The sequence below is a fragment of the Saccopteryx leptura genome, chromosome 7, assembly GCF_036850995.1.
Source record: "Saccopteryx leptura isolate mSacLep1 chromosome 7, mSacLep1_pri_phased_curated, whole genome shotgun sequence".
Taxonomy (NCBI): domain Eukaryota; kingdom Metazoa; phylum Chordata; class Mammalia; order Chiroptera; family Emballonuridae; genus Saccopteryx; species Saccopteryx leptura.
The window spans coordinates 118,164,584-118,172,345 of record NC_089509.1 but is presented as its reverse complement, the minus strand read 5'-3'; positions in this window follow the sequence as shown (position 1 = coordinate 118,172,345).

Below are 7,762 nucleotides of genomic sequence, written 5' to 3'. Positions count from 1 at the left end.
GTTGGCTATTTATTCTTCAACTGGTCCAAGTTCTCTGTGGAGCCACACAGGGCAGTCCTCAGTTACTCACGAGTAGTGAGACGACAGTCTTGCTCCAGTTTCCACCGGGCCGGGGGGCGGCCCCCCCAGGGGCGTGCTGGACAAAGACGAGAGAGGTGCCTTTGCCTAGAGCCCCCGACCCCCAGGAACCCCAGTCCTTGCCTCCCCCAAACCCCGGTCTCCACCCAACACGTGACTCTGCGGACTCCTCCTGTCGCTTGCCCACAAAACAGTCTCAGAAGGAAATTCTAAGGAGGTAGGACTCACCCATAATTCAAAAAAACAACCAAAGAAGAACCTTGGAAGAATTTCTGAATAGTTCTTTTTTTTTTCTGTGCCTTTCACAGCACTGTACCACACAGGAGCTCTCGTAGATCACTTTTTTTGCAACTGTTAAAAATTTCTTATGTCATGGAATAGTCTTCAGAGATGTGGTTTTCACAATGGCTGCGCGCTAGAACTTACCCTTGATCAGTGGAGATATCATGAGCTCCTGTTTTTCTCCCTAACCAATAAAGCCACCAAAGGTGTTTCGTCCTTGCTCCTGGAGATGGACTTGCTAGGTCAAAGGTCACACGTGTGGGGACGTCTTTAGAGAACCGCGGTCAGTGTCTTAGACAAGGGGCTGCACCAGCCCATGAGCTGTGTGTGTGAACATGTCTCCCAGCTCCTGTTACTCCCGCGTGTCCTCTGCTACACCCCAGCTGTGGGCTCCAGCTTCGGGCCTGGCTGCTGGCCTTGGACCCGCGGTGGCCCCATCAGGACCCTGATCCAGGCCCGACGACTCCTCCCTTTGGTCCTGGCCCGTGCTGAGCCCGGGCGTCCTGACAGCCCAGCACCTGAGCCGGCCACTTCCAGGTCAGCAGGGTGGCTCTTAGTCTTCCAGCATGGGGACTGTGTCTCTCCATCCCCTTCCCGTACTTAGGGACATTGAGAAGGCCCCACGGAAGTGGTTTAGAGGATCTCGGGGGCCTCGCCCCCAGTCACCCCTCCGTGCTGATGGCCAGGATTGAACCCACCCATCTGGACTCTCTGATCTTGGAAAGAGTTCTTGGGCCTCTCCAAAGCCTCTCCTCAGGAAGTCCAGGGTGGCTGTCACTTCCTGGTGAAGCCATGTCTGTTTGTCCCCAGCACACTTCTGGGCCACACCCCTCCTGTGCTTGCTCAATGAACACGTCTTCCCTTCCCCACGAGGACCCCCACCCCAGGAGACTACCCAGGCTTCTTAAATTGCTCAGTAACAACTCCCTGGGGCTATTCCATGAGGCACTGTAACAGTTAGGCTTTCCCTGAAAACAACAAACGCTGTAAAGAAAGTCATCCTAAGAGAAGTCCAGCCCTTCCATCTGGCATTTCCTTTTTTAAAACAAAGTCCTCTGTTCTCAGTTCACCCAGCCCCGGGGGCCCTGGCCTGGCCCACCCCCTCCATCCCCGCTGCACAGCCCTCATCCCCTTGGTCCCTTGTTCTCATGTTAGAGAGACGGTCTCCACCCCCCCGTCCCCCACACCCCCCCCCCGTCCACACCCCCCCCCGTCCCCCACACACCCCCACACACCCCCGCCCCCCACACCCCCACTCCCCACACCCCCGTCCCCCACACACCCCCGCCCACCACACACCCCCGTCCCCCACATACCCCCCCCTGTCCCCCACACACCCCCGCCCCCCACACACCCCCGCCCACCACACACTCCCGTCCCCCACACCTCGTCCCCCACACACCCCCGTCCCCCACACACCCCCGTCCCCCACACCCCCCTCTCCCACACCCCCATCCCCCACACGCCCCCGCCCCCCACACGCCCCCGTCCTCATACCCCGCCCCCGTCCCCCACACCCCCCGTCCCCCACACCCCCCATCCCCCCGTCCCCCACACCCCTCCTGTCCCCCACACCCCCCGTCTCCCACACCCCCGTCCCCCACACCCCCCCCGTCCCCCACACCCCTCCTGTCCCCCACACCCCCCGTCTCCCACACCCCCGTCCCCCACACCCCCCCCCGTCCCCCACACACCCCCCCCGGCCCCCACACCCCCGTCCCCCACACCCCCCCCGTCCCCCACACCCCCCCCGTCCCCCACACCCCCGTCCCCCACGTACTTCTGCGTGCCCAGTTTCCGTCCACTGGGACAGCCTCATGACTCATGCCCAGGGTGCTCCGAATGGGGGCGGGAAGTCCACCTGGGTGGTCCCACAGAAACGTCATCTGTGACTTCGAGTAATCCCAAGGGAGGCCCTGAGAACGGGGTCCACTCTCCCCCAGGTGAACTGGACGTGAGGACTAGTCGGAGTCCATCTGGCACTGAAGACACGTGAGTCTTCCAAGACAGGCTGGGGCTCCCCTAGGGGACGGGACTGTCCCTCGGGTACGCCCCGAGCCTCCCCAGGACAAGGTCAGGTTTCCTGCCGGGCACCCCTCAAACCCCGCACCGATCAGTGAGCTGCGCGGGCTCACGGGGTTGCGGGAGGGGGGGCGCCCTGAAGAACAGAGAGCCGCCCTCCCACCTGCGTGCAGACCCCAGCGCGGTGGAAGCCAGAGCCCAGCAGGGGCCGGGGGCCACACTGTCTGTGGCCCTTCAGGCATCCCTGTCCCTCCTCCTCCCTTCCCCTCCCTCCTCCTTGGTAAACCTCCTCTCTTCCGAAGCTGCTCCGCCTGCTCCTTTCTTGACTTCTATCCCGAGGGTGGGGGCAAGAACCCCTTCCCGGTGAAACTTTGAGAGACCATTGCATCAACCTGAGCCTCATTCCAGGGCCGTTGGAGTAGGTGGGTGCCCTCCCGGGTCAACGGTACCCACGTGACCAGGATTATTTCTCTCCCATCGTCATTTTGATTCTATCACTCTTTAACTGGACTTTCCAAAAGTCTGGATTTCTAGACTTAGGGTTCACCTTTCCGTCCACGTTGACTTAGCTGGATGGGAGTGAAAGTCTCGCTTTGAATTCAAAGCATGCTGCACATATGCTATTATCCAGTGGCTATTATCCAAAGAAGGTTTATTTTGTAGTGTTTGCCAATTTCCATGGTGTAAATACTTCCCCTTTAATGTGATATCACTGGAAACAGATACCCAGTAGCACATGTCTATATAGTATTCATTCAGATTCTTTTTTTTTCAGATTTTTAAAAATTTAATTTATTGTGTTTACATAGATTCTAGTGTTGCCCCGATTGAACCTCCCCCCCTCCCCCGTATTCCCCTCAATGGGATACGTTGAGGGGCAAACATTCAGATTTAATAAATGAGTCATGGCTAACAGTAAACCGTAATAAAAAGAATTAAGAAGCTGTACGCTTGGGAAATGAATTGCCTTTGCTGATAGTAATTTTTAAAGTTATACATGCGTGTGTGACTTCATCTACGACAATGGCAGCGTTGAACAACTGGGTCACGCAGTTCCTGAGTTTGAACGCTCAGCACCCGTGGGCCGTCGAGCCGGCTCTGTTGCCGGATCTGTCTACAGTCCAGACATGCTAAGTGTCTGTCTGTCCCTATGTGTCTGTCCCTGTGTAATGCGCTCTGAACTCTTCCTCGCATGGAATTGGTGACCTCTCTCCCCCTCCCTGGGCTGCAGATGAGAGGGGTGTGGCCCAGGGAGAACAAGGGGAAGACGCTGACCTGGAGAAAGTGCAGCCAGCCAGCATCAGGCAGGGGCTCCCCTGGGAGCGAGCGGGCGCAGGGCTGGCGCTCCAGGTCACATTCCCTGTTTTCTGTTCCCCGGGGCCGCCCGGTTCACATTCAAACCACAGCGCCTCATCGTGCGGTCTGCATTACTGACCAGCACTGCTCTCAGTGGCCATTCCCTGGCCAGTGTGGGGAAGGGCGGTTTTAGAGTCCTCGTCTAATGACAGTGTTGGCGTCTGAGGTGGGGGAAGCCAGGGACAGCGTCCTTGCTGAGTCCCCTTTGGTCCTCGGGAGACGGCTCTCTGGGACAGGGCCCTGGGTGCTCCCCTCTCCACTCTGTCCTGCAGGTGCAGAAAGAACTTTCTAGTTAAATCGAGCATTCGGGGTTTATTATTATTATTATCATCATCATTATTATTTTAAAGGAAGCCTGTGGCCTGAGGAAACCCTCAGGACAGCCTGAAGCCAAGTCTCGGTCCCTGTCTTGTGAGCTCTGGGCTGCCAGCAGGTCCCGGGCAGGATGGGGACAGGGAGACCGAGGGCCTGGGGCCACACCCTGAGCTCAGAGTCGGACCCCTGGTTGGTCGTGGGAACTTAGGGAACCCACTCACTTCGGAGTGCCTCAGTTTCCCTCACTGTAAAACGGGCACGATTGTGACCTTCGCCCAAGTCGCGGTGCAGACTGAGGGCGGCGGTCCCGGACGGCTCGAGGACCCAGCGCAGAGCACACGAGGGGGCAGCGGCGGGCTGGTCGCTGCTGTGACGGCGGCACCTCCGCCGGGGCGGGCTCGCTGTGGGCAGCCTCCTGCTCCCGACTCCCCCCACCAGGAACTGCACAGCGACTTGTTGCAAACGTCAGAAGGGCGAGATCACATGGTTTGAAGGACCCTCCCGGGGTTCTCCCTGTCACAGTGAATGGTGAAACCAGGGCTCCTGGCCTCTGCTCAGCCCCGGGACGGAGCTCCTCACGCCTCTACGCTCTCGGACTCCATTTATCCCTCTGTCAGCTGACCCGTTCCCAGTGGGGTTCTCGGCTCCTTTGCTTACCACCGAGCAGACGTGACCTTGAGCGGACAGACATCCCGCCATGACGGCGGCAGCGTCCCTGTCTCTCCAAGGACGGGTGAGGACCCTGCTGGACAGGCTGGAGCAGAGAGGTGAGGCTGGGTCCCCACCCCCAGGGAGGAGTGCAGAGGTGAGAAGGACAGGAGGCGGGGGTGGGGTGGGGTGGGGTGGGAAGGGACAGAGCCAGGACTCAGGGCCAGTGACAGCTGGGACAGACCTGGGGTCGCACCTCAGTGGGGACACGGGAAGGAAATGAGTACAGTCGTGGACTTTGCAGCCAGGGGCCACCAGGGAAAGGGGCTGCGGTCTGTGCAGCCGTGGGTTGAAGGTCAGTAGTCGATCAACAATGGAAGCAGAAGCCAGGACACTTCTCTCCGGCAATGCGGGGGGGTGGAGGGCAGGGAGGGACAGGCGGTAGCTGTTTGCAGGGACCCGGGTTGTGTGTGTGTGCACACGCGTGTGTCTTGGGTGACGGGAGGTGGACGGCAGGTGGGAGTAACCAGGTGAGGGGTAAGGGCTCCAGCGGAAGCTGACCCACCTGGAAACTTCTCCTCCAGAAGTGCTTCTCTCCTACAGCATCCTGCTCAGACCTCTCTGAGGCATGGACTCGGCTCCCTGGACCCCTGTTTCCCTGATACATGGTGAACCCCTCCGCAGGAACGCCCCTGACAAGGAACAATGAAAAAAATTCGCTCAGTGAGTGGGGAAACCTCGAACCCACGGATCCTTGATATAAGGTAATGACATGCCAGAGCTCTGAGGACAGGCAATGCCTCCTTGGGTCAGCAGGGAGGGAGACTTGCCACGGTGGGGACAGCGAGGGAGGACAGGCTAGCCTTTCCAGTAGACGGACAACCTTTCTTAGGGACGCCCTGGCCCTTTAACGTTTGAAGTCAGGCACCCCTCCCCCAGCGCCTCAGCGGCCCCCTAAGGCAAGACTGCCATCTGGTGGAAGGAGTGGGTAACTGCAACTAGTTAGCCCGTCCTCAGACCTTTTCATTCAAGGTAATTCAATGACCTTGAGCATCAGCAGCTGTAACAACGTTGCCTCACAATTAGGAACCGCTGTGGCTGTGTGTTGCATTCTCACAACAACCCGGGCAATGGCGTGATTGTCTCTTTTGTACTGTGGGAGCAGGATACTCGGAGAGGTTCACTGACTGACCAGAGGTCACACAGCCAAAGTCAGAGCCAAGCTCTCTCTCCCCCACCACTCGACGCGGCGTAGGGCACGAGTTTCCAGTCTTGTTCATCTGGGCCGCGTGTGTAGCATTTTCTGGTAGAAACCACTGCTCACGGCTGACGTCTCGTGTTGCACACGTATGGGGCTGAGACCGTGCTAGAAAAATCAGCGCTGGTGCATGTGCTGTGAATCCCCCCCCCACACACAATGTCACCGGCGGTGCCGTGCCATCTAAGGGCTCTACTCTCCAGACAGGCGGGAGCCCCGGCCGTTGTCCCTGGGACGCAGCGCGTGCCTCTCCGTCTCGGGGCTGAGGTTAGACGCGGTCGTGCGTGCCTGTGAGGACCCACGGGGCTCATGCGCTTTTGTGGAGACTCTGTGTGTTGAACCGCCTGACCTTTCAAGACAGACCGCAGTCCACGGATGGACATTTAGTCCTGAGAGGAGACCAGAGGTGAAGCTGAAAGCAAATTATTGTCACAAAGTGAATCGGAAGGAACACTCCGGGGAAACACCCACGTCACCGATTCCAGGGTGGAGCAAACTGTGTGATAGATAGTAAATATTTCAGGCCGCAGGGCGATATATACATGAGTGGGCGTGACTGGGTTCCAGTCAAACTTGATTGATGGGCTCAGGCAGCTGGCCAACCCCTGATCTGGTATGGGTAAGTTATGGGGCACCCAAAATTCTCATAGAACCCCATAACCTTGGTCGGGTTTCCTGCAGGAAGATGAACTTTTGCAGCGTTTAATAACAAATCTCAATACCAAAGTTTATTTCTAGGGAAAGTGAACAGGCTCAGACCGTGGAAGGCGGAGGAAGACCGGAACTGTGCCGATTCCCACGTGGTTATTTTATCCGGGTGGACCCCGAGCTCCCCGTCCCCAGTATGTAGTTCTTGTCAGATGAAAGGCTTGAAGGGACCGTGGACAGGACTGTCCTATTGGCCTGGAGCCCTGGACAGCGCCTGCGGTGGCCAGAGCTCCTAGCTAGAACCCCCAGCAGGTCAAACTGCAAGGGGCCCGTCTCAGGATCTAGGACCCTCCTGTGCAATTTGTGTGTCCTCTGTGGGCCAGGAGGTGGCAAAGACTGGGCAGAGCCGACTCACTTGGGAATTTGGCATTTCAAGCCCCTGGGATGCCCCTCTCTCTTGAGTGACCAACTTCTGCCCACTCGCTTCCCGGGCAGGAACCCTGAGTCCTCCCTCCAGCCCATTTTGTTGCACGTTACTGTGGCTTTCCGGGAGAGGACTTGCCAGGCCCCCCACTCTGCCCTTCCGGAGGTCAGGGGCTGACAGATGTGAAGATCACCAATCAGACCAGCGAGCCTCTTCACTGCGCGTGTCTTTTTAAAAACATCTCGATAGATCCGGTCGCATACTTACACAGCATAACGTTCTCACGGCGAGGCTTAGAAGAGCTATTAGATTAACCTTAGGAAGAGGAGGCATCATTCTACACTGGCGGAGTTACCTGCTCCGTGGCTCAGAAGTTCCCTTGATGAAGGTCTCTGAGTCTCTCATCTCTGAGTTCAAGGGCCGGGAGGCCCGGGGGAGTACAGAACAGTATCACTGTGAAAATTAAATGCAGTGGTTCTGCAAAGGCGTGGTGAAAACTGAAACAGGGCACGGCACCACTGTGAGATTGCTCAATGTAGATTCGGGCTGTGTGAGCGTGGGGGGCCCGGAGCCCATGGCAGAGCCGGTCCTGACCTCGTGGGCTCTCAGCCTGAGGGGGAAGCAGACAGGGACACGCGTGTTGGAGCGTGCCTGCAACAGGGAGCAGCGCCCCTTTCTCTTCCTTCCAAGTTCCCACCCGATCGAGAAAGAAGGGCCCAGTCGTCAAACAG